General features: G+C 33.2%; 1 pseudogene; it reads left to right on the top strand.

The window, feature by feature from the left end:
- The first annotated feature begins 5155 nt into the window (after positions 1 to 5155).
- LOC149575052 (cyclin-A1-4-like) lies at positions 5156 to 8338 on the top strand (annotated as a pseudogene).
- Positions 8339 to 8773: the final 435 nt, after the last annotated feature.

Below are 8773 nucleotides of genomic sequence, written 5' to 3'. Positions count from 1 at the left end.
TTTTTAGACACTCTCCAAATGTAGTTGTTTTAGGAATTACCATATATTCTAATACAACTCATTTCAAAAATGCTTGTTTAAGCCACAAATATGGGATGAATTTATTGTATCCTAAGAATTTGATTTGTAATGGCTATATGGTGCCTCAAATTTTCTGTGGCTCATAAAAAAATACTGTTCCAAGGAAACATTTTGGTAGAATAAGTGATAGGAAAAAGATATGATTAAAAATGCATTTGCACATCTAATTTACTCTAACCAAAAACATTCTTAAGCAGAAAGAAAGGATGAAGGATCAAGAACCTCTTCATGAGCCAAAAAGGTCTCTAGTCAAATCAGTATGCATATTCATGCTCATTTCTTCACTAGTCTATAAATGATTTTTAATTTTTAATCTCCAAGATAACCATGAACTAAATGAAATCACCAACATCCAAATCCTTCAGGTTAATTTAAGTGTGTGGAATCCTTCATGCTTAATTGAAGTGTGTGGTTTCCCTTATAGATCTCTCTCTCTATATTAAAAGGAGAGAAAGCTATTTGTATTAGATATCCATATCAAAAAACTACCACATTTTTCTTAGTGTATATTGTCCCTTTTGGATAGTTCTACCTCATTTTGAGGCAACTATACTCAAATGTTAATTTGTTTCTTGGATCGATTTTGTGACAGTTTTTAGCATCAATGTTTTGGATCATCCTACGCGATCTATCAACATTACTCTCTCGTATCCTGATGATGGATCATGTAGTATGATCTGAAACGTTGATGCTAAAAACTATCGCACAATTTATCCCAGAAACAAATCAGCATTTAACATGGATTGTGAAGATCTGGTAGACTTACCTGTATTTAAGTCATGCCAATTATTCATGATACATTCTTGGACATTTATTATCGTGGAATTTGCTTCTACATAAACAAGATAGGAAAACATGGCTTCATGCCAAGCAGATCTTCATGCTAAATCTTATAGTTTAAATCTCATTGTGATGATAAAATAGAAAATGTCAGTGTACTTCAACCATGAACTTTACATTGGTTAGCATGGAGAATAAATAGAAAGCAAGCACAAATTAGTAATATATGCATACTTTTGATTTGTATATTTAGCAAATAAGAAAAGAACATAGATTAAATATGAAGGGTTCCAAGCAGATTGGTTAATACCAGTCTCTTTCTAATTTATTCCTCTGATACAAAACTTTAGGAATACTCAAAAAATTGTTCCTTCTTGGTATCCAATTAAACATCTTCACATTAGTTTAGAAACCCTAGGTCTGAAACTAAATACATGCATGCTGAAGAAGTTATAAAAAAAATCAGATAGAACTCAACATATCTTAGGAAATTAAAATATACATCAATCTGGTATATTTGAAATAGGATTGAAGCATTTGAACACAAACCTTTGTTATTGCTCCTCTAAAACCTTGCACTTGGTAATGGCATCTTTGCATTGCATGCACTCCTCCTGATGCTCTAGCTCCAAAGCATCCACTTTTTCTGACAACCCTTTCATCTCAGTTTCTGTTGCCTTGAATTGAGATTTAATATCTAATTTATGTGAAATCATGGCTACTAGTTCATTCTCTAATAACTGCTTTGATTCCTTAGCAGATTCAAGCTGCATTTGTAAGTTTGCTAGCATTTGTTCCAATTTAGTAAGTTGACTTTTTGTGTGCTCAAGTTTCTCTTTAGTTGTAGCTAGGACTACCTTTTAGATTAGCATTGTCACTCTTCAAATGCGTAAGTTGTTCCTCCAACTCTGTAACTTGATGTTGGGTGTGATCAAGCTTCTCTTTTATTACGGTGAAGACTCCTTACAGATTAGCATCCTCACTCTTGAGATGTATTAGCTCCTCTTTTAACTCAATAATCTGATACTATGTGTGTCCAAGATCCTCTTTGGTTGCAGGCAAGATTGTTTCTAGATTTGCATTCTCACTCTTGAAGCACATAAGCTCCTCTTCTGACTCTCCAATTCTGCTTACCTGGGCCTTCAACTCAGACTCCAAAGATGTTTTTTCTACTTGAATGTTGTTAAGCTTCCTAATTATGTATAAATTGCCACCAGCTAGTTGAAAGTGTAGGCTATTAGCCTTTTCTTCTCCTGAAAGATCCTGAGCACTTTCTTGTCTTGTGAAATTATCTATACTAATCGAATTATGAAGAAAACTAGACTGTATCAGGTTGGGCAATTGGTTGCCAAAATTTGTGGCTTCATTTTGGAAGATTTCACTGAAACCAAGAGCAAACATTTTCCTAAATTGAGATAACAAAGATATCAGTTCAACAATTAACTCTGTAATGTTTTCTTTGCACTACAAAAAGTAATCCACTAACTCAGAAAACTCCTGAATTCTAAAAACTAGTTTATCAGTATCTAATGATTTAAATTTTTGAGTCTTTTCAGGGTCTTGGGCTATAGATTGTAAGAAATTAACGATGCTGACAATAGCAGTTGCAAACTCTACATCAATAGAACTAATTCTAATCCCAGTATCAAAATGAGAAGTGAAGTTAGCTTTCACAGAAGACCAGATATGTGTTTGAGAATCTCTAGTACTTTCAGCATCTATTGCCATGGCATATTTGACCTCATCTAGTATTTTGTGCAGGTCTGCACCCTCAACATCAATAGCAAGGATCATATCATGCTTTTCTTTGAGACTAACTAGGGCAGATTTATTCCAAGTGTTTCTAGCTTGTAGAGCAATTAGATTTTCTTGTAAATGGTTCATTTTTTTTTAACAACTCAGAGCATTCCTGATTGACAGTTTGAAGCTTTGATTCTTTTTGTGCAAGAGTTTCTTCTAAGAAAGCTCTATCTTCTTGATTAGATTCTTCTTTTGACCCTTAGGCTAACCCACTTAGGCCTCTTTTTGAACAAATTTCAATTGCAATTATTTCATGGCTGAAATTGTAATGATCTTAGGCTCATGAGTTTTTGAGATTTACCCATCTTTTGAGCTCACATGTTCTTGATTGAAGATTGCATTAATATGTTTCAATCTTTTAGTCATCTTCATTAGTTGATGTATTAATCATATTAGTCATTGCTATCAGTATTAGTCATGGCATGCTATTGTTAGCACCTAAGTAACTTTCAGCTTGTGACATCTCTTTGAGGCATTTTGCAAATAACTAAGATACATTGTCTATAAATCCACATTTTACAAACATCTAGGCCTTCTAGAAATTATAGGATCATTTTAGTTACATTTGAAAACATTAATCAACAATTTCCATATGTGTAGATATAAACATTAACTACAACATGTCCAATTTATTTGCAGGTATATTTTCCTATAAAGAAAGACCACGCCTGACAATATGAACCCAGAACAAAATAATGAGACAATGGCTGCATTGTGGGCTCAGTTCCAAAGAAAACCTGATAAATGTTATTGTCCTTGCAAAAAGTGTAAGGGCTTAAAGAATCGAAGAATTCTAATCACAACAGCCCAGAGTCATTGTATGCAATATGGTCATGTTGAGATAGAAGAAACATGGTGACACTTTAAAGAAGAACCTCATAATCTGAAACTTTCATTAGCGGCGGACAGTGTCAATCCATATGGAGATATGAGATCTGTTTACTTAGTATGGCCTATTTTTGTTATTAACAATAACATTCCTCCTTGGATGTCCATAAAGAGGGAGCACATAATGTTGTCAATGATTGTGCCAGGTATTTTTTTATTTTATAGTTATCTAAATTAATTTATAAATAGTGCATGAAAATGGTTATAATAATTACGTAATGTTTATGTTCATTCAATTGCTAGGTAAATACCAAGTTAAACATATAGTCAATGTGGTCTTTTTTGTTTCCTTGAACATATAGTCATCTTTTGGTTCCTTGGTGATGGAGCCCTATTTTATATGATGCTAAACTTATTGACTCTATTTTAGAGTCCTTGAAGAATTGTCTGATATCATCTTCCTTAACAACTCAAGGAAGGTTACCAATATATACAATTTTGCATCCACTAATTTTAATTGGTGGACTTTTTTTCTTTGGTCTAACCTTGGATGACTCAATTTTCATCAATATGTCCCTCCTGAATACAAAAGTAGAAACAAATAAAATTTCTTTTACATTCAATTAGTATACCCTGACTCGCCAAGTCATTACCGAGTCATGACCAAGTCCAAGCTGGGTCGCGAGTTGAATTGCCCTTGTTGAGTCAGAGTTGAGTCCGAGTCTCATTACTTTGGGTTGAATAACATTGGAGTTGAAAATTCTAGTCAATACTCATTACATGTCCTAATAGCCATATTACCAGATTTGTGCATCTAGCTTTTGGACTAGATCTAGGTTCATATTGGGTTTGGATTCTTGAACCGGTATGTACTAGATTTGCATAGTGTTCGGATTTGACCCTATGGATTTGTGATCTATGAATTCGAACAAACCCACAGGGTCAAATCTGAACCCCACATGAATCCATCATGAATCAATATGAATTTTGATGTGAATCTATGCAGATCCCTAGAGACCCATATGCCAAACATGGAATAAATACACATGATTCCATACATAATGCATGCATATGTTCTTATATATAATACATTTACACATGAATCCATATGAATCATAATAAGAAAAAAAATGATGAATCATATTTTGGTACCTAAGTCCGTCCTTGAATTTGAATGAGCAACTTAACCTAATAGTTGTAATGTTACTCCTATAAAAATGCACATATTTCTAGTTACTCATAATCCTAGTTGTGGGTTTTTTTACTGTTGTACTGAATTCCATTCTTTGTTTTCACTAGTTTACAATGTACCCTTAACACCTCAACTAGTTTTAGATTCTTGGATCAAAATTGCATTCTCAAGTTAGTCAGCATTTAATAAGCACGTCCATTTTTAGCCTATTAAAATGTTTTCCATATCGTTAACCATGTTTCTGATTGGTTTCAACTCACAATATTGATTTGATAATAATTAAACTCTATGATTTTAGTTGCATTTCAAGATTTTGTGCCTACAAATTACAGCTTGTGATTTGTTCATAGGAGTAGTAGGTCATGTTTCATGACAGATTTTCTCACTTGAATCTTCTGTGCAAACATTATTCAAAAATTCAGGGTTAGAAGAGGTAGGCTTTTTACATTTCACTGTTGCTTAAGTGACCAAGCCATGACTGGGCCACAATAGCTTAATAATGTCTGCATTACTCAAGCTAGGGTTGCGAAGTCCACATCTAACAATAACATTGTTTCTTGTGAAAACCAACTACCCCCACCTTTTCCTCTGGTGGGCCAAAGGAAGATGAGGAAAAGACCAGCATCCGAGGATTCCACCACGCATTCTTTGCGTGATGCTACTAGTCCAGCTAAATGTCAAGCAGTACTTGGAGATGTGACTAACATGTATAAAGATGGAGAACCGGCTTTGCCAAGAGTTAGGACACGTAAGGTAAAACTGAATTTTATTTTACATACTTATGTTGGTTTTAACTTTTATATTCTGCATGTTATTTCAGGGAGATGATGAGAAATGACAGTGTAGTCTAAATTGTATGGCAAAAGTCTGCTTTAATTTAGTATTCTATGCACACTGGGGTCTGGATTTAAATTTCGCATATCTTCAAGAGAACCTGATACTATTTGTGTCGTATCTCCTCTGTTCTCACTTGAAGAAATTCTCACTATTGTATGTTGAATATTTTATGCTTTCCTTTCAGATATATATAATTTATTTGTATTGTGATATGAGCTTAGGTTGCATCCCTGGGTAACAATAGCAAAGGAAAATGCCAAGGAATTATTTGGAATGTCAATACAGATACCAAAGTTGTAGAAATTGAAAAGGATATGATACTTGTTCCTTGCCATTCCAAGGATCATTCTTCCAATGATGATGTTGGGATTGGTGAAAAAAAGAGCAATGGAGAGAATGTGCAGGATATACAAGCTAATTCTAAAGATCTAACTACAACTGCAAAAAATATACTAGTGCAATTACAATGCAAACAACTTGTAGCCAAAACAAATAATGAAAATGCTTCAGCATGTGCTAATGAGGTGTTAGTGTCTTCTCTAAAGCAACAAATTTTCCAAAATCAGCACATATCGAGAGAGCTCAAGAACAATTCAAAAAAAGGTAATTTGATTGGGATTTCGTAAACTAATTAAGAGTACCTAAACATATAATTCATTAAGTTTTGTTTTTTATTTTGATCAATTTTTCCAAATTCTCTTCTTTCTGCTTTTTACTCATAGTTTTGATCTTCTATAAATGTCAGGAGTTCTTGCCATTCTAATGAAATCTCGTGAAGGTGTGGGGTGCTCAAGCCGTTCTCACTATATTGATATTGATTTGGACCATGGTGATCCTTAGATGTGTACTGCTTATGCCATAGAAATTTATGATAAATTACACATTATAGAGGTTTGCTTTGTTCACAGTGATCTTTTATTCTTGGTCCAGAAAATTTATATTGTTCAATTGAGTTGATTTGTTTCTATGCACTTTTCTAATGCTTGTTAGTATAATTCTCACTATTGTTAGATGTATTATGCTTTTAACAACTTCAGCTTATTGTTGTAAATTTTTTGTTATAGGCATATAACTGTAGATCCTTGGATGGATCTACAATGTTCTATGGAGGAAGTTGTGAATTACTTTTCTTTTTATGTGGTGTGCTAGATATAGATTTAGTTGATACATATCTTCACTAAAAATTGCAAATTTTTGTTGATGTTCTAAGCTTAAATGAAGTAATATAGGTACTTGAAGCAAAAAAGTTATTGATTTTCATGTGTCAAGCTAGACTGAATTTATGACATTTTCTTGAAGCTTCTTTTGATTAATACTTACAGTCATCAATTACTTTTTCAGCTAAAATGACGAGCATTACCTTGTTACATTGAAACAATTCAACATGAGATCAATGTAAATATGAGGGGCATGCTTGTTGATTGGCTTGTTGAGGTTTGTTACTTATTGCATTTCTTCATGCTATCTGTATATATTTTTTTCCCTATTGTAGTTATGCAATTAATTTTATATAATCAATTCAAAATTAGATTGTTGTAACAAGTTGCCGAGGAGTACAAGCTTGTGCCAGATACACTTTACTTAACTGTGTCCTATAGTGATCAGTTTCTCTCTGCAAATGTTGTGAATAGACAAAAGCTTCAACTTCTTGGGGTTAGTTGCATACTTGTTGCCTCATGTTTACTTCTTGCTTACTGTAACATTTTCTTTTCTTTTCTTTTCTTTGGTCAGTTTTTAACTATTGCTTTGATGTCACTTTCAGGAAGTACGAAGAAATTTGTGCTCCACATGTGGAAGAATTTTGTTACATTACAAATAATACTTACACAAGGGAGGAGGTACAATTTTCCTTTTGTATTGCAAGATGTTTTGTCACATCTCTCTTGGACGGTATTCTTAAAATGAGAATTATCCTTATCTTAATACTAATAGGTGTTAGAAATGGAGATTGATGTCCTAACTTATTTGCAATATGATCTGACAACACCAAAAACTAAGAGCTTTCTCAGGTAATTTTTTTTGTGGAGTAATCTTGGTGACTATTTTCATCGAAGTTAACACGAAAAACAAAAACATTGATATATTCAAATGTAAGCCACAGAACAATCATGATAAATTAATGTTGTACTCATTTTTCATTTTCCCTTCTCAATTTGAATAGGTGCTTTGCCCATGTTGCTCAAACATGATATAAGGTATCTTTACATTCTAGTTTTCTTTTGTTGTATGTGGGAGATAAAATTATTTAATATATAAAAATATTTTATTCTTACCTTCATAATTTTTTTTCATTCAGGTTCCATCTCTACATTTGGAATTCATGGGCAATTGTCTTGCTAAACTCATCCTTGTCGAGTATGACTTTCTCCATTATGTTCCATCAATGATAGCTGCATCAGCTGTATTTGTGGCAAGGATGACTCTTGATCTTGGAACTTGCCCCTGGGTAATGTAAATTCCATCGAGTCATTTTTTTGTTTGGTCTTGTCTGTACTGAAATTTGAATAGGATTTTATTGTCCTCCATCTTCAAAATCCTATGCTAGAACATTACACATGCTATAAAGTATCAGAGATGAAGGACTATATTCATGCATTGCATAATTTACAACTAAATAGCAAAGGGTGTGCATTGACTGCAGTCAGGGAGAAGTATCGCCAACACAAGGTATCTAAATATCTTCTAGCATTTAAAATTCTAAATTTATCACCCCTATGGTCAATAATTTCCAGCATCTTTCTTTTTTATTTACAGTTCAAATGTGTGGCAAACATGTCTCCCCCAACGAAAATTTCTCCTCAGTTCTTGGAAAACCAATAATAATGAAGTTGAAGCTAATATCTTGAGGGTTGAGTGGCTCTTAATTTGGAATGGGATTCAGCTCACTACTAGCAGATATATCAAATTTCAATGTTCAAATCTATAGATCGTTTAATAATCGACATCCTTTAATTTTTTTCACATTATCTATTTTCAAAGTCTACTCTATGTAAAGTCTATAATATGTACTATTTGCATGACGCTCCTAATTGTTTTGTTCTCCATATATGTTCAGCAAACGGCAATGGCTGAAAGAATTTATTTTTTAGGTCCTCAAATGCTTTATATAGTTTGGCTGAAATGATTTAACTTCTCACCAGTACAGATGTCAATATCCAGTGTTCAGATCCATAGCAAAACCACCACCTTTAGTTTTTTTTAGATGGTCTGTTATAAAAATCTAATCCTTGTATTTAAATTCAAAAACTAGTTGTA

This window comes from Cupressus sempervirens, chromosome 2 (genome assembly GCF_028749045.1).
Source record: "Cupressus sempervirens isolate cs-2001-9-10 chromosome 2, ASM2874904v1, whole genome shotgun sequence".
Lineage (NCBI taxonomy): Eukaryota > Viridiplantae > Streptophyta > Pinopsida > Cupressales > Cupressaceae > Cupressus > Cupressus sempervirens.
Note: the sequence above shows the minus strand (reverse complement) of the source record. Positions and strands in the feature narration are given on the sequence as shown.